The following is a 22,350-nucleotide window of genomic DNA, read 5'->3' on the forward strand; positions in this document are numbered from 1 at the left end:
GCCAGCCCCAGCAGTGCCCGCGGGGGCACCGACTCCAGCCGGTTGTGGTCCAGGTACAGCCGGGACAGGCGCCGCAGGCCCCGCAGGGAGCCCGTGCGCAGTGCCCGAAGCTGGTTGTAGCTCAGCTTCAGCACCTGTGGGGGTGAAAGGGGGCATTTCCGGGATCCGAAGGGCAACTTCGGGGTCACTTCCGCCCCACTTCCGGTCTCACTTCCACCCTACTTCCGTACCACTTCCTGTCACACTTCTGCTCCACGTCCGGCTTACTTCTCCCGACTTCTGCCTCTACTTCCTCCCACTTCCGAGTATATTTCCTCACTTCTTCCGGTCCCACTTCTGCCCCATTCTCACTTCCTCCCTACTTCCAACTCACTTCCGCCCCAGTTCCGGGTCACTTCCTCCCCACTTCCGGCTGACTTCCGCCTCTACTTCCTCCAAGTTCCTCCGCACTTCCGGCCAGTTACGGCCCTACTTTCTGTCACTTCCAGATCCAGATCCTCACCACTTCTGCCCCACTTCCGGCTCACTTCCGCCTCACTTCAGCCCCGACTTCCTCCCACTTCCTGCCCATTTCCTTCCTTATTTCTGCCCCACTTCCGGTCCTACCCATGGTCCTATTTCCACTTTCTTCCCCACTTCCAACTATATGTCATTCCCCACTTCTGGGTCACTTCTACCCCCACTTCCTCCCCACTTCCTTCCCTATTTTCACTCCACTTCCGGATCCATATCCTCACCACTTCTGCCCCACTTCCGCCTTCCGCCCCTACTTCATCCTGCTTCCTCCCCACTTCCTTCCCTATTTCCACCCCACTTCTCACTTCCGGAACCATATCCTAACCACTTCCGCCCCTAGTTCCTCCCACTTCCGGCTTATTTTCACCCCTACTTCCTCACACTTCCTCCCTACTTCCCGATTTCCACCCCACTTCCGGCCCTACTTCCACTTCCAGATCCATATCCTCACTACTTCCGACCCACTTCCGCTCCACTTCCTTCCCTATTTCCACTCAACATCTGGCTACACTTCCAGCCCTACTTCTTCCCAGGTCCTTATCCATTTCCGTCTCACTTCCGCCTCCCTTCTGCCCCCGACTTCCTCCCATGTCCGTCTCTACTTCCTCCATTGATTCCCTACTTCCTCCCCACTTCCTTTGCTATTTGATCCCCATTTCTGCCTGTCTTCCTCCGCATTTCCCCCCTCCTTCCTCCCTACTCTTTTCCCACTTCCTTCTTCCTCCAACTTCCTTCCCACTTCCAGCCCTACTTCCTCCCACTTCCGTATCTATTTCCTCAAACTTCTGCCCCACTTCCTCCCCTACTTTGTCCCACTTCACTGCATATTTCTGCCCCACTTCCTACCAAACTTCCTTCCACTTCCTTCCAATTCCGCCCCACTTCCGCCCGCTCCCTGCGCACCTGCAGTGCGCCCAGGTCGCTCAGGGCGCCCTCGGCGATGTCCGCGATCTCGTTTCCGTGCAGCAGCAGCAGCTGAAGTCTCGCAAGACCGGGGAAGGAAGCGTGCGTCAGGACCCGGATGTGGTTGAACCTAATTCAACAGGCGAGAGGACAGGAAGAGGAAATCAGGAAAACAGCCTGAAAACCAGCGCTGGGAGGGCAGGACTTTTGTTTCCGGGTCAGGGTCAAGAATAATGAATCATTACTCATCATCATCTTCCTTCCTGCCTTCCTTCCTTTCCTCCCTTGCTTCCTTCCTTCCTTCCCTCCCTCCTTCCTTCCTTCCCTCCCTCCTTCCCTCCTTCCTTCCTTCCCTCTTTCCTTCCCTCCTTCCTTCCTTCCTTCCTTCTCTACCTCCTTCCTTCCTTCCATCCTTCCCTCCTTCCTTCCTTCCTTCCCTCCCTCCCTCCTTCCTTCCCTCCTTCCTTCCTTCTTTCCTTCCCTCCTTCCTTCCTTCCTTCCATCCTTCCTTCCTTCCCTCCATCCTCCTTCCTTCCCTCCTTCCCTCCTTCCTTCCCTCCTTCCTTCCTTCCTTCCTTCTTTCCTTCCTTCCTTACTCTTCCTTCCCTTCCTTCCCCCCTTTCCCCTCCCCAGGCCTCACCCCAGGTTCACGCGCTCCATCTTGGGGTCCAGCATGTGGGGCACGGCCCTGAGGCTGCGGAAGGTGCAGTGGAGTTCGGTGGGGACGTAGCAGGCGCAGGTCCTGGGGCAGCGGGTGGCGGGGGCTGGGTGGGGGCCGCACAGGAGCAGCAGCAGCAGCAGCAGCGAGGCCCAGCGGTGGGGGCCCCCCATCCTGGGGCTGGGATGGAGGGGGGGAGGCTGGGGATGGAGGCCCAGGGGTGGAGGCCCAGGGAAATGGAGGCTGGAAGTTGGAGGCCCAGGGAAGGAGGCCTAGGGATTAGAGGCCAGGGTGGAGGCTGGGGATGGAGGTCCAACGGGGTGGAGGCCAGGGGTGGAGGCTGAGGAAGGAGACTGGAAGTTGGAGGCCCAGGGGGTGGAGGCCCAGGGATGGAGGCCTAGGGGAAGTGGAGGCCCAGGGATGGGGGCCTAGGGGTTAGAGGCCAGGTATGGAGGCTGGGGATGGAGGTCCAGGAAGGTGGAGGACAGAGGTAGAGGCTGAGGATGGAGACAGGAAGTTGGAGGCCAGAGAAGGAGGCCCAGGGATGGAGGCCTAATTGGGTGGAGGCTGGGGATGGAGACTGGAAGTTGGAGGCCCAGGGAAGGAGGCCCAAGAGGGTGGAGGCTAGGGACAGGGGCCCAGGGGGGGTAGAGGAAAGTAGGCCAAATGGGGTGGAGGCTGGGGATGGAGGCCAGGAGTGGAGGCCCAAGGGGGTGGAGGCCCAAGGATGGAGGCCAGGGATGGAGGCTGGAAGTTGGAGGCCCGGGGATGGAGGTTCAAGGATGTGAGGCGACCTGTGGGGGTCAGGGAGACAATGGGGAGGAAGAGGAAGGAGAATGGGAAGAGGAAGGAGATGTATCAGAAGAACAGGAAGAGGAAGAAGGACATGGACACGAGGAAGAGGAAGGGGAAGAGGAAGAGGAGATGGAAGAGGAAGAGGAGATGGAAGAGGAGATGGAAGAGGAAGAGGAGATGGAAGAGGAGACCGAAGAGGAGATAGAAGAGGAGACGGAAGAGGAGACAGAAGAGGAGATGGAAAAGGAAGAGGAGACGGGAGATGGAAGAGGAGATAGAAGAGGAAGAGGAGATGGAAGAGGAGACGGAAGAGGAAGAGGAGAGGAAGAGGAGATGGAAGAAGAAGAGGAGATGGAAGAGGAGACGGAAGAGGAGACGGAAGAGGAGACGGAAGAGGAGACAGAAGAGGAGATGGAAGAGGAGACGGGAGAGGAAGAGGAGACGGAAGAGGAGATGGAAGAGGAGATGGAAGAGGAGACGGAAGAGGAGACAGAAGAGGAGATGGAAGAGGAGACGGAAGAGGAGACGGTAGAGGAGATGGAAGAGGAGACGGGAGAGGAAGAGGAGATGGAAGAGGAGATGGAAGAGGAGACGGAAGAGGAGATGGAAGAGGAGACGGAAGAGGAGACGGAGGAGGAGACGGAAGAGGAGATGGAAGAGGAAAAGGAGATGGAAGAGAAGATGGAAGAGAAGATGGAAGACGAGACAGAAGAGGAAGAGGAGACAGAAGAGGAGATGGAAGAGGAGATGGAAGAGGAAGAGGAGACGGAAGGGGAGATGGAAGAGGAGACGGAAGAGGAGATGGAAGAGGAGATGGAAGAGGAAAAGGAGATGGAAGAGGAAGAGGAGACAGAAGGGGAGACGGAAGAGGAAGAGGAGACGGAAGAGGAAGAGGAGATGGAAGAGGAAGAGGAGATGGAAGAGGAAGAAGAGAGGAAGAGGAGATGGAAGAGGAGATGGAAGAGGAAGAAGAGAGGAAGAGGAGATGGAAGAGGAGACGGAAGAGGAAGAGGAGAGGAAGAGGAGATGGAAGAGGAAGAGGAGATGGAAGAGGAGACGGAAGAGGAAGAGGAGAGGAAGAGGAGATGGAAGAAGAAGAGGAGATGGAAGAGGAGACGGAAGAGGAGACGGAAGAGGAGACGGAAGAGGAGACAGAAGAGGAGATGGAAGAGGAGATGGGAGAGGAAGAGGAGACGGAAGAGGAGACGGAAGAGGAGATGGAAGAGGAGACGGAAGAGGAGACAGAAGAGGAGATGGAAGAGGAGACGGAAGAGGAGACGGTAGAGGAGATGGAAGAGGAGACAGGAGAGGAAGAGGAGATGGAAGAGGAGATGGAAGAGGAGACGGAAGAGGAGATGGAAGAGGAGACGGAAGAGGAGACAGAAGAGGAGACGGAAGAGGAGATGGAAGAGGAAAAGGAGATGGAAGAGGAGATGGAAGAGAAGATGGAAGAGAAGATGGAAGACGAGACAGAAGAGGAAGAGGAGACAGAAGAGGAGATGGAAGAGGAGATGGAAGAGGAAGAGGAGACGGAAGGGGAGATGGAAGAGGAGAGGGAAGAGGAGATGGAAGAGGAGATGGAAGAGGAAAAGGAGATGGAAGAGGAAGAGGAGACAGAAGGGGAGACGGAAGAGGAAGAGGAGACGGAAGAGGAAGAGGAGATGGAAGAGGAAGAGGAGATGGAAGAGGAAGAAGAGAGGAAGAGGAGATGGAAGAGGAGATGGAAGAGGAAGAAGAGAGGAAGAGGAGATGGAAGAGGAGACGGAAGAGGAAGAGGAGAGGAAGAGGAGATGGAAGAGGAAGAGGAGATGGAAGAGGAGACGGAAGAGGAAGAGGAGAGGAAGAGGAGATGGAAGAGGAAGAGGAGATGGAAGAGGAGACGGAAGAGGAAGAGGAGAGGAAGAGGAGATGGAAGAGGAAAAGGAGATGGAAGAGGAGACCTAAGAGGAAGAGGAGATGGAAGAGGAAGAGGAGACAGAAGAGAAGATGGAAGAGGAGACGGAAGAGGAAGAGAAGAGGGAAGAGGAGACGGAAGAGGAGATGGAAGAGGAAGAGGAAATGGAAGAAGAAGAGGAGATGGAAGAGAAGATGGAAGAGGAGATGGAAGAGGAGGAGGAGACAGAAGAGGAAGAAGGAAAACACCAACTAACAGGAATACGATCAGGAAGTCTAGAGACACAAGGAAAAAGAGACCGGGAAGGCCTGCTCTGTCTGTCTCTGTCCATCTGTCTCTCCTTGTCTATCTCTCTGTCTTTAGCTTTCTGTCTGTCTTTGTCTGTGTCTGTCTGTCTCCCTGTCTGTCTGTCTCTGTGTTGACATCTGTCTGTCTGTCTCTTATCTGTCTGTCTGTCTGCCTCTCTCTCTCTGTCTGTTATCTGTCCATTGGTCTCATGTCTGTCTGTCTGGTCTGTCTCTCCCTGTCTGTCTCTGTGTCTGTCTGTCTGTGTCTGTCTCTTATGTCTGTCTCCTTCTGTCTGTCTCTTATCTCTGTCTGTCTGTATCTGTCTGTCTGTGTCCCTGTCTGTCTGTCTGTGTCTCTGTCTCTGTGTCTGTCTGTCTGTCTCTCTTATCTCTGTCTGTCTGTCTGTTCTGTCTGTGTTGACATCTGCCTGTCTCTGTCTGTCCGTCTACCTCTGTCAGTCTCTCCCTGTCTCTGTGTCTCTGTCTGTCTGTCTCTGTCTGTGTCTCTCTGTCTCTGTCTGTTATCTGTCCATTGGTCTCATGTCTCTCTGTCTGTCTGTTCTGTCTCTCCCTGTCTGTCTCTGTGTCTCCATCTGTCTGTACATCTCCGTCTGTCTGTCTGGGTCTCTCTATCTCTGTCTCTTGTCTGTCCATCGATCTTGTCTATCTGTCTGTTCCATCACTGTCTGTGTTGACGTCTGTCTATCTGTTATCTCTGTCTCTCCCTGTGTCTGTCTACCAGTCTCATGTCTGTCTGACTCTGTCCATCTGTCTCTTGTCTCTGTCTCTGTCCGACTCTCTTCCTGTCCGTCTGTGTGTGTACATCTGTCTGTCTGGATCTCTTCTGTCTCAGTCTGTCTCTGTATGTCTTTTGTTTGTCTGTCCATCTGTCTCTGTCTGTCTGTCTTGGTGTCTCTTCTGTCTCAGTCTGTCTGTCCCCGTCTGTCTTCCTGTCTCTGTCCGTCTGTCTGTGTCTCTTCCTGTCTGTCTCTCCGTGTCTGTCCATCTCCCTTCCTGCCTGTCTCTGTGTCTGTCTGTCCATCTGTCTCCTCTGTCTGCCCATCTGTCTGTCTATGCCTGCGTCTGTCTGTCTGAGTCTGTTTCTTCTCTGTCTCTGTGTCTACATGTCTGTCTCTTCTGTCTGTCTGTCTGTCCCTGTCTCTGTCTGTCTGTCCCTGTGTCCGTCTGTCTCTCCCTGTCACTGTCTCTACATCTGTCTGTGTCCTCTGTCTGTCTGTCTGTCTCTGTCTTCCTGGCTCCATCTGTCTGTCTCTTTCCATCTGTCACTTGTCTTTGTGTCTGTCTGTCTGTCTCATCTTTGTCTGTCTGTCTCTGTGCATCTGTCTCTCCCTGTCTGTCTCTGTGTGTACATCTGTCTGTCTGTCCCTGTCTGTCTCTTCTGTCTCTTCTCTTTGTCTGTCTGTCTCTCTGTGTCTGTCTGTGCCGGTTTCTCTCACGTCCATCTCTGTCTGTCTGTGCCTGTGTCCGTCCTTCTCTTCCTGTCTCTGTGTCTATGTCTATCTGTCCTGGCTGAGTTTGTCTGTCTGTGACTGTGTCTGTCTGTCTTTGTCTCTTCTGTCTCTGTCCATCTGTCTCTTGTCTCTATCTCTGTCTGTCTATGCCTGTGTCTGTCTCTATCCATTTCTCTTCCTGTGTGTCTCTGTGTGTACATCTGTCTGTCTGTCTGTGTGGGTCTCTTCTGTCTCAGTCTGTGTCTGTCTGTCTGTCTCTGTGTCTACATCTGTGTCCTCTGTCTGTCTGTCTGTCTGTCTGTTTCTGTCTGTCTCTGTCTTCCTGGATCGTCTGTCTGTCTCTTCTGCCTCTCTCCATCTGTCACTGTGTCTGTCTCTGTCTCATGTCTGTCTCTGTGTTGACGACTGTCTGTCTGTCTGTATCTGACTCTTCTGTCGGTCTGTCTGCCCCTGTGTCTATCTGTTCTGTGTCTGTACATCTGTCTCTCTGTCTCTGTGTCTGCCTGTGTCTGTCTGTCTCCCTGTCTGTCTGTCTGTCTCTTATCTCTGTCTGTCTGTTTCTGTTCTGTCTCTGTCTGTCTCTTGTGTCTGTCTGTCTATTCTGTCTCTGTCTCTTCCTGTCTGTCTGTCCGTCTACCTCTGTCGGTCTCTCCCTGTCTCCATCTGTCTGTCTGTTCTGTCTGTCCGTCTATCTCTCCCTGTCTGTGTCTGTGTCTCCGTCTCTCTGTCTCTCATCTCTGTGTCTGTCTCTTGTCTGTCCATCAGTCTCATGTCTGTCAGTCTGTGTCTGTTCTCTCTGTCCACCTGTCTCCGTGTCTCCATCTGTCTGTCTGTCTCATGTCTTTGTCTCTGTGTATATGTCTGTCTGTCTGTGTCTCTTCTGTCTCTTGTCTGTCCATTGGCCCTCATGTCTCTGTCTCTCTGTGTCTGTCTGTCTCTTCTCAGTCTGTCTCTCTGTGCCTGTGTCGGTTTCTTCTGTCTCAGTCTGTCTGTCTGTCCCTGTCTGTCTTCCTGTCTGTGTCTGTTTGTCTCTTTTCTCTTCTGTCTGTACCTGTCTGTCTTTTGTCTCTGTCTGTCTGTGTGACTCTTGTCTCTGTCCATCTGTCACTTGTCTCTGTCTGTGTCTGTTTGTCCATCTGTCTCCTCTGTGTCTGCCCATCTGTCTGTCTGTGCCTGCGTCTGTCTATCTGAGTCTGTTTGTTCTCTATCTCTGTGTCTACATGTCTGTCTCTGACTGTCTATCTCTTCCTGTCTGTCTCTGTGTCTACATCTGTCTGTGTCCTCTGTCTGTCTGAGTCTGTTTCTTCTCTATCTCTGTGTCTACATGTCTGTCTCTGTCTGTCTGTCTCTTCCTGTCTGTCTCTGTGTCTACATCTGTCTGTGTCCTCTGTCTGTCTGTCTGTCTCATCTGTCTCTCTCCATCTGTCACTTGTCTCTCTGTCTGTCTGTCTGTCCGTCTCTCTGTGCCTGTCTGTCTGTTCTCTTTGTCTGTCTGTCTCGGTACATCTGTCTCTCCCTGTATGTCTCTTTGTGTACATCTGTTTGTCTGTCTGTCTTTTGTCTCTTCTCTTTGTCTGTCTGTCTCTCTGTCTGTCTGTACCTGTGTCTGTCTGTCTCTTCCTGTCTCTGTCTCTCTATCTGTCCTGGCTCAGTTTGTCTGTCTGTGCCTGTCTGTCTCTTCTGATTCTGTCTAACTGTCTCCGTCTGTCTGTCAGTCCTGTCTGTGTCTCTGGCTCATGTCTGTCTGTGTCTCTCTGTCTGTGTCTCTTCTGTCTCTGTCCATCTGTCTGTCTCTGTGTCTCTGTCTGTGTGTGTTCTGTGTGTCTCCGTCTGTCTGTACATCTTCATCTGTCTGTGTGTCTCTCTCTGTCTCATGTCTGTGTCTGTCTATCCGTCTCTGTAACTACATCTGTCTGTCTCTTCTGTTGTCTGTCTGTCTGTTCTATCTCTGTCTCTTCCTGTATGTCTCTGTATTCACATGTCTGTCTCTTGTGTCTGTCTGTCCGTCTGTGCCTGCTTCTGTCACATCCACCTCTGTCTGTCTGTCTGTTCTGTCTGTGTCTGTCTTCCTGTCTCTGTCCATCTGTCTTTTCTCTGTCTCTGTCTCTCTGTCTCTCTGTCTGTGTCTGTCTGTCTCTATCCATCTGTCTCTCCCTATCTGTCTGTCTGTCTGTCCGTCTATCTCTGTTGGTCTCCCCCTGTCTCCATGTCTCCCTCTGTCTGTCTCTGTCTGTCTGCCTCTCTGTCTCTGTCTGTTATCTGTCCATTGGTCTCTCTGCCTGTCTGTCTGTCTCTGTCTTCTTGGTTCCGTCTCTGCTGCCTCTCTCCATCTGTCACTTGTCTCTCTCTCTGTCTGTGTCTGTCTGTCTCCGTCTCATGTCTGTCTGTATGTTGACGTCTGTCTGTCTGTCTCAGTCTGTGTCTGACTCTTCTGTCAGTCAGTCTGCCCCTGTGTCTATCTGTTCTGTGTCTGTCCATCTGTCTCTCTCTGTCTCTGAGTCTGTCTGTCTCTTATCTCTGTCTCTGTCTGTGTCTGTTCTGTCTCTTGTGTCTGTCTGTCTGTCCTGTCTCTGTCTCTTCCTGTCAGTCCCTGTGTTCACATCTGTGTCTCAGTCTGTCTGTCTGTCTACCTCTGTCGGTCTCTCCCTGTCTCCATCTGTCTGTCTGTCGGTCTGTTCTGTCTCTGTCCATTTGTCTCTGTCTGTGTCCGTGTCTCCATCTGCCTCTGTCTCTTATCTCTGTGTCTGTCTCTTGTCTCTGTCTGTCTGTCTCTCTGTGCTTGTGTCTATCTCTGTCTGTTGCTGTCTCTCCATGTCTGTCCATCTCCCTTCCTGTCTGTCTCTGTGTCTACAGCTGTCTGTCTGTTTCTTGTCTCTGTCTGTCTGTCTCTTCTACCTCTCTCCATCTGTCACTTCTCTCTGTCTTTTCTGTCTGTCTGTCTCTCTGTGTCTGTCTGTGCCAGTTTCTCTCATGTCCATCTCTGTCTGTCTGTCTGTTCTGTCTCTGTCTTTGCCTGTGTCTGTCTGTCTCTTCCTGTCTCTGTGTCTCTATCTGTCCTGGCTCAGTTTGTCTGTCTGTGCCTGTCTGTCTCTTCTGTTTCTATCCATCTGTCTTTCCCTGTCTGTCTGTCTGTGTCTCTGTCTGTCTGTGTCTCTGTCTGTGTGTCTCCATCTGTCTGTCTGTCCTGTCTCTGTCTCTCCCTGTCTGTCTGCACATCTTCGTCTGTCTGTGTGTGTCTCTCTGTCTGTCCATCTCTGTGTCTATATCTGTCTGTGTGTCTCTTCTGTCTGTCTGTTCTGTCTCTGTGTCTTCCTGTCTGCCTCTGTTCAGATCTGTCTCTTGTGTCTGTCCGTTTACCTCTGTCGGTCTCTCCCTGTCTCCATGTCTACATCTGTCTGTCTCATATTTGTCTGTCTGTGTCTGTCTGTCTGTCTGTCTCTATCTTCCTGTCTCTGTCTGTCTCTTCTGCCTTTCTCCATCTGTCACTTGTCTCTGTCTGTCTGTGTCTGTCTGCCCGTCTCTCTGTGCCTCTGTATGTCTGTCTCTATGTCTATCTGTCTCTCCCTGTCTGTCCCTGTCTGTCTGTCTCTTCTTTGTCTGTCTGTCTGTCTGTCTCTCTGTGTCTGTCTGTGCCAGTTTCTCTCACGTCCATCTCTGTCTGTCTGTCTCTGTCTCTGTTTGTGCCTGTGTCCATTTGTCTCTTCCTGTCTCTGTGTCTCTGTCTATCTGTCCTGGCTAAGTTTGACTGTCTGTGCCTGTCTGTCTCTTCTGTCTCTGTCTCTCTCTCTGTCTCTGTGTCTCTGTCTGTCTGTCTGTCTGTCTGTCTGTCCTGTCTCTGTTTCTCCCTGTCTGTCTGCACATCTTGGTCTGTCTGTCTGTCTGTGTCTCTCTCTGTGTGTGTGTCATGTCTGTGTCTGTCTGTCCATCTGTGTGTCTACATCTGTCTGTGTGTCTCTTCTGTCTGTCTGTCTGTCTGTCTCTGTCATTGTCCATCCCCCCTCCCCCCTCCCCAGGACTAAGTACTAAGTACTCAGCACCCCATTTCCCCCTGGCTTCCTATCACCCATCACCCTCCTCCTCCTCCTCCTCCTCTTCCTCCCTCCTCCATCAGCCCCCCCTCCCCGGGACGCGAACCCGGGGCCGGAGCTCCTCACCTACCTTTCCGGGTTGGGGGGTTCACTGGAGATCCGGGTCTCTCGGTTGGTCCTGGGGGGGTGGGCGGGGAGAGGGGGTGGAGGTGGCTTTGAACCACGATCCTCCAGATCTCAGTCTCCTGAGCAACAAGGAAGGCTTGGGGAAGAATACGCCAACGACCGTCACCACCACAGTAACAAGAACAACAACAACAATAACCATTGTGACAATAATAATAACTATAATAACAATAACAATGACAATAATAACCATAATACCCATAATAGTAATAACCATGACAACAATAACAACTATAATAACAATAACAATGACAATAATAACAACAATAACAATAATAACCATAATACCCATAATAGTAATAACCATGGCAACAATAATAACTATAATAATAATGACAACAACAATAACAATAATAACCATCATGACAACAATAGCAGTAACCATAATAATAACCATCACCATAGTAACAATAACAACAATAACAATCATAACAATAACCCAAACATCATGACAACAATAACAATAATAATAACCACAATACCCATAATAGTAATAACCATGACAATAATGACAATAATGATGATCATAACCATCATATTAACAATAACAGTAACAACCATGATAGTAAAAACAACAATGTCAATAACAGTAATAATAATAACTATGATGAGAATAATAGTAATAACAATGAGGAGAGAGAAAAGGAGGAGGAGGAGGAAGAAGAGGAGGAAAAGGAGGAGGAAGAGAATGGGTTGGACCAGCCACAGGGGGCGTGGCTTCGTGGATGGATGGATGGGTGGATGAATGGATGGATGGGTGGATGGATGGGTGGATGGATGGATGGATGAATGGATGGGTGGATGGATGGGTGGATGGATAGTTGGGAGATGGATGGATGGGTGGATGGATGGATGGATGGATGGATGGGTGGATGGATGGTTGGGCGATGGATGGATGGATAGGTGGGTGGGTGGGTGGATGGATGGATGGATAGATGGATGGATGGGCGAATGGATGTATGGATGGATGGGTGGATGGATGGGTGGATGGGTGGGTGGATGGGTGGATGGGTGGATGGATGGGTGGATGGGTGGATGGATGGGTGGGTGGATGGATGGATGGATGGATGGGTGCATGGATGGATGGATGGATGGGTGGATGGGTGGATGGATGGGTAGATGGATGGATGGGTGGAAGGATGGATGGATGGGGAGGAAGAAGAGGAGGAGGAAGAGAGGAAAAGAAGAAGGAAGAAGAGAAAGAGGAGGAGGACAGGAGAAAGAGGAGGAGGAGGAAGAGGAGGACCCTGACACCCTGCACCCCTAAGGTGGGTTTTCCGTTACCTCTGGGCCCTGGGACCCTGGTACCCCTGATTCCTGTAACCTGTGACCCCTGCACCCTCTGAACTCTGCACCCTAGGACCTTTGCTCCCTGGGCTTTTCCCCTCTGAACTTGGGGGAACCTAGGACCCAGCACCCCCGTGACAGATGCCCTCCCTCACCCCCCAGATTGGTGACCTCTGATCCCTGCACCCCTGAACTTCCCATTCCCCCTCTTCATGACCCCCTCACCCCTGAACTTTGCACCCCAGGACCTTGGCTCCCTGATCTTGGCCATGTCCCAGGTGTCCCCCCTCCCCTGACCTCTGTCTCCCCCCTCCTTGACCTTTGAACTCCTTTGCTGGCTGCACCCCAGGACCTTTGCTCTCTGGGCCTTTGACCCCCTCTTCCCAGGAATCCTTGTGCTTTACCCCCAATGAACTTTGGGGTCCTGGGTACCCCAGGATTGACCATGTTTCCCCCTGCATCTCCCTGACCCCTGACCTCTCCTCCTTGACCCCCCCAGAACCCCCAAATCCCTCCACCTCCCCCTTTCCCCTCCTCCCAGGATCCCCTGTACCCCAAGATCCCCTCACCCCCCTCCACCCCTCGTCCGGGCCCCCTCACCTGGTCTGTCTGTCTGTCTGTCTGTCTCTCTGTCCTGTGTCTCCAGACAGCACAGCACAGCTTGCGGGCTCCTCTTTTATCCGCCCAGGCCCAGATATCCCCGCCCCGCCACGCTGTGGCCTGAGCCTCAGCTCTGCCCCACACAGCCTGGGCTGAGGGGGGGCGTCAGTGGGAAAAGGAGGGAGGGGAAGCAGGGAAGAAAAAGAGGGGGGTGGGGGTCAGGGAGAGGGGGATGGGGAGACCCTGAATCCCCCCCACCAGGCCAGGCGGGGAAGGGGGGGATGCTGGGGAGGGGGAGGGAGAAACGGCCGAAGAGAAAGTTCTGGAAGAAAAGAGAGAGGAGGAGGAGGAGGAGGAGGGGAGAGGAAGGGGAAAAGGCCGGACCTGTGGGGTGGGGGGGCACAGAGCTGAGAAAGAGGGGGTGTGGGGGGGCGGGGGAGGAGGGGGGGACAGACAGACAGACAGAGAGGAAACGCAGCCAGAAAGACAGAGGAATGGAGTCAGAGACAGACACAGAGAGACAGAGAGACACAAACAGACCGACAGACACACAGATAGACAGAGAGAGACAGAGACAGACACACAGACAGGCAGATAAACAGGGACAGACACACAGACAGACAGAGAAGGAAAAATAGACACAGAGAGACAGACAGAGAGATACAGACATACAAGTATAGACAGACAGAGACAGAGAGACAGACAGAGACAGACAGAGAGACAGACAGACAGACACAGAGAGAGATGAACAGAGACAGACAGACTCAGAGAGACAGGGACAGACAGGCAGAGAGAATGAAAGATGGACAGACAGAGACAGAGAGACAAAACACAGACAGAAACAGATAAACAGAGAGAGACAGAGACGCAGAGACACAGAGAGACACACAGACAGAGATGGAGAGACAGACACAAATACAGAGAAACACAAGAGACAGACAGACACACAGAGAGGCAGATGAACAGGGACAGACACAGACAGAGAGAGAAAAATAGGCAAACAGACACAGACAGACAGACAGAGATACAGACAGATAAATATAGAGACAGACAGACAGAGACACACAGACAGAGAGATACAGACAGATAAATATAGAGACAGACAGACAGAGACAGAGAGAAAGACAGACAGACACAGAGACAGAGAGAGAGAGATGAACAGAGACAGACATGGACAGAGAGACAGACACAGAGACAGACAGACACAGATAGACAGAGACAAACAGATACAGAGACAGACAGACACAGAGAATGACAGATGGACAGACAGAGACAGAGACAAACAGACAGAGAGAGATAGATGAACACAGACAGACAGACTCACAGACATAGACAGACGGATGGACACAGAGAGACAGAGACAAATACAGAGAAACACAAGAGACAGACAGACACACAGAGAGGTAGATGAACATGGACAGACACACAGACAGAAACAGAAAAATAGACACAGAGCGATAGGCAGAGAGATACAGACAGACAAACACAGAGAGACAGATGAACAGAGACAGTCAGACACAGAGAGAGACAGACACACAGATAGACAGAGAAAGACAGAGACAGACAGACAAACACACAGATACAGGGACAGACAGACAGAGACACAGACACAAACACAGAAAAATGGAGTCAGAGACAGACAGACAGACCCAGAGAGAGACAGAGAGACAGACAGACACAGACAGATAACCAGAGACAGACAGACAGACACAGACAAAGACACAAATGGACATAGAGACAGGCAGACAGACACAGAGATAAACAGACAGACTGAGAAACAGACAGACAGAAAGTCACAAAGAGAAACAGAGACAGACAGAAATAGAGATAGACAGAGAGACAGATGAACAGAGACAGACAGACAGACAGAGAAATAGAGAAACAGACAGAGACAGATGGACAGACAAATGGACAGACAGAGACAGACAGAGAGACAGACAAATGGACAGACACAGAGACATAGAGTCAGACAGGGACAGACAGACGTACAGACAGAACCATAGAGACAGAGAAACGGTAAAAGAGAAAAAAGGAGTCAGAAACAGACAGACGGATGGACAGACAAACAGAGACAAATACAGAGTGAGACATAGACAGAGAGACAAACGGACAGAGACAGATAGAGATTGAGACACACAGAGACAGACAGACAGACAGATGAAGACAGACAGACAGACACACAGAGAGACCGACAGACGCACAGAGACAGACACAGAAAAATACAGAGAAACACAGAGACAGACAGACAGACACACAGAGAGAGAGAGATGAACAGACACAAACAGAAACAGACAGAAAAATGGAGTCAGAGACAGACAGACAGACAGACAGAGAAAGAGGCAGACACAGACATAGATAGCCAGACAGACAGATGAACAGAGGCAGAGATAGACAGACAGACAGATACAGAGACAGACACACAGAGACATAGACAAATGGACAGAGACAGAGTGACAGACAAACAGACTACGAAACAGAAAGAGAAACAGAGACAGAAATACAGAGACTCACAGAGACAGACAGAAAGACATAAGAAGGAAGGAAAGAAGGAGAGAAGGAGGGAAGGAAGGAAGGAAGGAAGGAGGGAAGAAGTGGAGGGAATGAAGGAAGAGAGGAAGGAGGGAAGGAAGGAAGGAGGGAAGGAGTGGAGGGAATCAAGGAAGGAAGAAGGGAGGAAGGAAGGAAGGAGTGGAGGGAACGAAGGAAGGAAGGAAGGAAGGAGGGAAGGAACGAAGAAAGGAAGGAGGGAAGGAGGGAAGGAAGGAAGGAAGGAAGGAGGGAGGGAAGGAAGGAGGGAGGGAAGGAAGGAAGGAAGGAAGGAAGGAAGGAAGAAAGGAAGGAAGGAAGGAAGAGGAGGAAGAGGAGGAGGTGGAGCAGCAGCAGCCACAGGGGCAGGAGGAGGCGCAGGCTTTTCCCACATCTTGGTCTCATTTCCTGCTAATTCCTTCCAGATGTTTCCAGCTTCCTCCAGGCCATGATTCATGCGGGGCCTGCAGGAGAAAAAAAAGCCACAGCAGCAGCAGAGGCTTCCAGTTTCCCTGCGCCCCTCCTCCCCCCACCCAGCTGCTGTTCCACATTGCACACAGGAAGGACTCAGCTATCAGCACCCAGCATGGGTGCTGTGGGCCCCGAGCTCGGTGCTTCTCCTAGGCCCTGGGTTGGATCAGGGAGGAAGGACGGAAGGAAGGAAGGAAGGAAGGAAGGAAGGAAGGAAGGAAGGAAGGAAGGAAGGAAGGAAGGGAGGGAGGGAGGGAGGGAGGGAGGGAGGGAGGAAGGGAGGGAGGGAGGGAAGGAAGGAGGGAAGGAAGGAGGGAAGGATTGGAGGGAAGGAAGGAAGGAGGGAAGGAGGAAAGGAAAGAAGGAGGGAAGGAAGGAGGGAAGGAAGGAGGGAAGGAAGGAAGGAGGGAGGAAAGGAGGGAGGGAAGGAGGGAAGGAAGGAGGGAAGGATTGGAGGGAAGGAAGGAGGGAAGGAAGGAGGGAAGGAAGGAAGGAAGGAGGGAAGGAAGGAAAGAAGGAGGGAAGGAAGGAGGGAAGGAAGGAGGGAAGGAAGGAAGGAAGGAAGGAGGAAAGGAGGACAGAAGAGAAGGAAGGAGGGAAGGAAGGAGGGAAGGAAGGAAGGAAGGAAGGAAAGAAGGAGGGGAGGAGGGAAGGATTGGAGACAAGGAAAGAAGGAAGAAGGGAAGGATTGGACGCAAGAAAGGAAGGAGGAAAGGAAGGAAGGAAGGAAGAAGGGAAAGAGGGAAGGATTGGAGAGAAGGAAGGAGGGAAGGAAGGAGGGAAGGATTAGAGGGAAGGAAGGAGGGAAGGAAGGAAGGAGGGAAGGAGGGAAGGATTAGAAAGAAGGAAGGAAGGAGGGAAGGAAGGAAGGAAGGATGGAGGGAAGGAAGGAAGGAGGGAAGGAAGGAAGGATTGGAGGGAAGGAAGAAGGAAGGAAGAAAGGAAGGAAGGAAGGAGGGAGGGAGGGAGGGAAGGAAGGAAGGAAGGAGGGAGGGAAGGAAGGAAGAAAGGATAGAGGGAAGGAAGGAAGGATTGGAAGGAGGGAAGGATTGGAGGGAAGGAAAGAGGAAGGAAGGAAGGAAGGAGGGAAGGAGGGAAGGAAGAAGGGAAGGAAGGAGGAAGGAAGGAGGAAGGAAAGGAAGGAAGGAGGGGAGGAGGGAAGGAAGGAGGAAGGAACGAAGGAAGGGAAGGAAGGAAGGAGGGGAGGAGGGAAGGAAGGAAGGAAGGAAGGAGGGAAGGAAGAAAGGATGGAGGGAAGGAAGGAAGGATTGGAAGGAGGGAAGGATTGGAGGGAAGGAAGGAAGGAGGGAAGGAAGGAGGGAATTCATTCATTCATTATTCATTTCCTCCATTCCCCCTCCCCCTCCCCCCTTCCAGGAAGTGTTGGGCGGGTTTCCAGGCGTTGAGAAGAGGAAGCCATTCGCTGGGTTCTGGTTGAGTCTGACACACACACAGGAAATCCATCAGCAATTTGTTCCAGAAGCTTCTAGAAGCTTGGTTGGGGCGGGGGGAAGGGAAAGACAAGACCATGCACATGAGCTAATCATCATAATAAATCAACAACAACAACAACAAGAACAAGAATAGTCAAGGGACCCTGGACCAGTCACCGCAAAGGATCATGGGAAGGGGTGATGTCATCATCCATCCTCAACTTCCCCCATGGAGGAGAATCCCAAGGGATGAACGCAACTGGGTCCCAGATGTTGGGGAGAAGGGGGGGAAAGGAAATAGAAACCAGCCCCAGCCCTGGCTTATTTCTAGAACCTTCCATGGGTTGTCCTGAAAGCATCTCAAGTCCTAAGATCAAACAGATCCCCTGGGAAAACCTATCATCAATAGACCATAAAAGGATCAGTATCAATACCAATACCAATACCAATATCATCAATACCCTCCTTCCATTCCCCTCCCCCCCAAAATCATTCCTGGGCCAAGGAAGGGGGGTGGGAGGGTTGGGGTGTGTCTGGGTGGAGGGAACGCCTGCCTGGGGAATGTGCTGAGTTATTCTGAAACCTTCTGGAGCTTTCTGGGACCTTCTGGAACCTTGGGGGAACTTTCTGGAACTTTCTGGATGGATGGATGGTGGATGGATGGGTGGGTGGATGGATGGATGGATGGATGGGTGGATGGGTGGATGGGTGGATGGATGGATGGGTGGATGGATGGATGGGTGGATGAGTGGATGGATGGATGGGTGGATGGATGGATAGGTGGATGGGTGGCTGGATGGGTGGCCGGATGAGTGGATGGGTGGATGGATGGGTGGATGGGTGGATGGATGGATGAGTGGATGGATGGATGGCTGGATGGATGGGTAAATGGATGGATGGATGGGTGGATGGATGGATGGATGGATGGGCGGCCCCCATCATTGCTGGTCTGCTCATCTGCAGGTAGGCCAGTGCGCACAGGATCTTGGCAGGCACGCAGGTAGCTGAGGAGTTCGCCACCAGGCATGTAGTCCATCATCCTGTACAACCAGTGGTCATCGCGCCACGTGGAGAACCTGGGATGGGGTCAGGGGGAGGGAAAGGACCCACACGTGAGGTGCTGGGTGCTTGGTGATTATCCAGAGTCCCTGTGGGGAAGTGCTGGGTGCTTGGTACCTGTTCTGTGTTAGTAATAGGCAGGTGCTGGGTGCTTAGTACCTGACTCATGTAAACAGTAGGGAGGTGCTGGGTGTGAAGTCCCGTTCCTGGGTCACCATGGGGAGGTGCTGGGTGTTTAGTTCCTATCCTCGGTCTCCATGGAGAGGTGCTGAATGCTTAGGCTCGGTCCTTGTTCCCCAGGTGGTGGTGCTGGGTGCTTAGTTCCAGTTCTGGGTTACTCTGAGGAGGTGCTGGTTGCTTAGTCCCTGTCCTGGGTCATCATGGGATGGTGCTGGGTGCTTAGTCCTGGTCCTGGGTTACTCTGAGGAGGTGCTGGTTGCTTAGTCCCAGCCCTGGGTCATCATGGGATGGTGCTGGGTGCTTGGGAATCATCCTGGGTCACTATGATGAGGTGTTGGGTGCTTAGTCCCAGCCCTGGGTTACTATGGGGTGGTGCTGGGTGCTTGGGGATCATCCTGGGGAGGTGCTGGGTGCTTAGTTCCTGTCTTGGGTCATTATGGGATGCTGCTGGGTGCTTGGGGGATACTGTGAGTCACTATGGGAAGGTGTTGGGTGCTTAGTCCCCACTCTGGGTCACCATGGGGAGGTGCTGGGTGATTAGTCCCCATCCTGGGTTATCATGGGGAGGTGCTGGGTGCTTAGTCCTGGCCCTAGGTCACCATGGGAGGTGCTGGGTGCTTAGTCTTGGTCCTGGGTCACCATGGGCAGGTACTGGGGGCTTATTCCCCATCCTGGGTCACCATGGGGAGGTGCTGGGTGCTCAGTCCCCAAAGCCAGAGCACCCAACGGCCTGGTTCCTGCCAGGCCACGCCCCCCAGGCCAGCCATCCAATGGCAGCACGCCCAGGCCACGCCCTCAAACCCAGACTACACAATAGCATCACTGTTGCCAGGCCACGACCCCCCAGGACCAGCCGCCCAATGGCCTTACTTCCAAGCCATGCCCCCAAAGCCAGGACCCTCAATAGCCTAGTCCCTGCCAGGCCATGCATGCCCCCTAGGCCCAGCGGCCCAATGGCCTTACTTCCAAGCCACGCCCCCCCAGCCCAGCCGACCAATGGCATTACCTCCAGCCGCCCAATGGTGTCTTTCCAGAACACGCCCCCAAGCCCCAGCGGCCCAATGGCCTCTGTTCCAGGCCACGCCCCCCACTGACTCTCCCGTCAGCTCCACGCCCTGCAGGCCACGCCCACCGCGACACCACGCCCACCGCGACACCACGCCCCTCCCAAAAGCCACGCCCTCCCCGTGGCCCCGCCTCTTAAAGGCGCTGCGTCCCGGAGGCCTCCACGCACCGACGGTGACCCGGGGGCGGCCCGGGGCGGCGTCCTCGGGGGTCCTAAGCGCTTCCGCTTCCGGATGCGGACGGCGTGGCGGTGGCCATGGCGGCGGCGGCGGCGACGCTCCGCGGCCCCGCCACGGCTGCATTTCCGGGCGCGGCCGCCGTCGCCGTCGCGTCGATGTCATCAGCCGGCGCCAAGACGCGGGCGCGCATGCGCGCGCTCTCGGCGGAGCGCCAGTGCGCATGCACATAGGGTTAGCGGGGAGGGGCCGAACGCTCCCAGCGGAGGGCTATTGCGCATGCGCAGAGGGTTCTTCAGCGGGGACAGGCTGAGCCGGCCTGGCGGAGCGCCATTGCGCTTGCGCACAGGGTTAGACAGCTGGGAGGGGCTGAGCCAGCCTGCGCCAATGCGCATGCGCACAGGGTTCGTCAGCGGGGTGGGGCCTAGCGCTCCCGGCGGAGCGCCGCTGCGCATGCGTGTCCCTTGGCTGCTTGTTCCCTCTGCCCTCCCGCGTGTGGACCCACGGCGCATGCGCACAGGTTGAATCGGCCGGGAGGTGCAGAGCGGACCCTGGAGGGTCGAGTTGCGCATGCGCACAGCCTGAGTCCGCCGGGAGGTGCCTAGGGGACCCCGGAGGATCGAGGTTCCGTCCGCATTGCGCATGCGCACTGGGTGAGTCGGCCGGTACCGTCCGGGCCGCGCGTGTGGTGCGTGCATGCGTGGGATTCCCTCGGTTGCTCTGGTTGGTACTGCGCATGCGTGCCACCTGGGGGGGAGGTCCTCCGCGCTGCACCGCACATGCATGAGCCAGCACGCCCCGTCCTTCCCCCCCCTCCCCATCCCCCCCCCCCCCCCCCCGCCGAGCAGGAACACGCATGCGTGTGCTCCCGGGCTCTGCGGGGTACGGATCTGCGCCTGCGCGGGAGTGGGCTGCGCTGCCCTGCAACGCGCATGCGCGGTTCCCAGAGACAGAGAGACTGACAGACAGACACAGGGACAGTGAGACAGAGTCAGACAGACACTGGGACAAAGACAGACACAGAGATGGACACAGAGAGACACAGACAGATAGATGGACAGACAGACACAGAGAAGACAGAGACATGGGCAGGTATAGACAGAGAGACACAGAATGACAGACAGAGAGACAGACAGACAGACAGAGGCAGAGCCAGACAGACAGGGAATGACAGAGAGAGACAGACAGACACAGGCAGACAGACAGAGACGGACAGACATAGAGCAAAACAGACAGACACTGGGACAAAGACAGACAGAGACAGACACACAGATGGACGCAGAGAGAGACACAGACAGACAGATGGACAGACAGACAGAGGCAGAGACAGACACAGACATAGAGAAAGACAGACAGACACAGAGAATGACAGACAGACAGAGAATGACAGAGAGACACAGACAGACAGATACTGACACAGACAGACAAAGAAAGACAGAACGAGACCCAGACAGACACAGGAGACAGAGACAGAAAGACAAAGAGACAGACAGACACAGAAGTCAGAAGTAGACTGATGACAGACAGACCGAGACAGACAAAGACAGAATGAGACAGAGACAGACAGACAGTGAGACAGACATGGACAGGCAGACACAGACGGACAGACAGAAAGACAGAGACAGAAGTAGACTGACAGACACAGACAGACAAAGAAAGAGAGAACGAGACACAGACAGACTGACAGAGGAGACAGACAGAGACAGAGAGACAAAGACAGACAGACACAGACCATGGACAGGCATAGACAGACAGAGACAGAGACAGACAGAAACACAGACAGACACAGAAAGACAGACAGAGACAGAGAGACAGATGGATCAAGGCAGAGCTAGAGATAGACAGACAGACAGACAGACATAAACACGGACATGGACAGAGTCAGAGACACAGAGAGACAAAGACAGACAGACAGACACAGAAAGAGAAAGAGAGACACCGAGACGGACAGACAGACAGACACAGAGAGACAGACAGACAGAGAAAGGGAGATAGAGCGAGACAGACACAAACAGAACAGACAGACAGACACAGAGCAAGATAAACATAGAGCAAGACAGACAGACACAAAAAGAGACAGAGGAACAGACTGACAAAGACAGAGACAGACAGACACAGAGAGACACAGAGACAGACTCAGACACTGGGACAGACAGATGGGACACAGATAGACAAACAGAGACAGAAAGAGACAAAGACTGACAGACAGACAGAGACACAGAGATACACAAACAGAGCAGACAGACAGACACAGAGGACAGACAGACAGAGACATAGACACGGACATGGACAGAGTCAGAGACAGAGAGACAAAAACAGACAGACACAGAGAGACAGACAAAGAGACACAGACAGACACAGAGGCAGACAGACAAAGTGAGACAGACAGACACAGAGAGAGACAGACAGACAGACAGACACAGAGAGACAGACAGAGCAAGGCAGAGAGAAACAGAGACAGACTCAGACAGACACTGGGATAGACAGATGGGACACAGATAGACAGACAGAGACAGAGATAGACTGACAGACACAGACAGACAGAGACACGGAGATACACAAACAGACCAGACAGACAGACAGACACAAAGAGACAGACAAAGACAGAGACATAGAGCAAGACAGACACAAAGCCAAACAGACAGACGGACACAAAGAGACAGAGACAGACAGACACAGACATGGACAGACATAGACATGCAGACCAACAGACAGAAAGACAGAGGAGACAGACAGACAGACAGAGAGACAGATACCCAGACAGACAGACAGACAAAGAGACACAGACAGACAGAGACACAGAAACAGACAAAG

General features: G+C 53.1%; 1 pseudogene; it reads left to right on the plus strand.

Annotated features, from left to right (window-relative positions):
- Positions 1–19,616: 19,616 nt before the first annotated feature.
- The window catches only part of LOC122100588, an 8,992-nt pseudogene continuing 6,258 nt past the window's right edge, over positions 19,617–22,350 (plus strand).

The sequence above is a fragment of the Dipodomys spectabilis genome, unplaced genomic scaffold (assembly GCF_019054845.1).
Source record: "Dipodomys spectabilis isolate Male_0828 unplaced genomic scaffold, ASM1905484v1 ptg000587l, whole genome shotgun sequence".
Lineage (NCBI taxonomy): Eukaryota > Metazoa > Chordata > Mammalia > Rodentia > Heteromyidae > Dipodomys > Dipodomys spectabilis.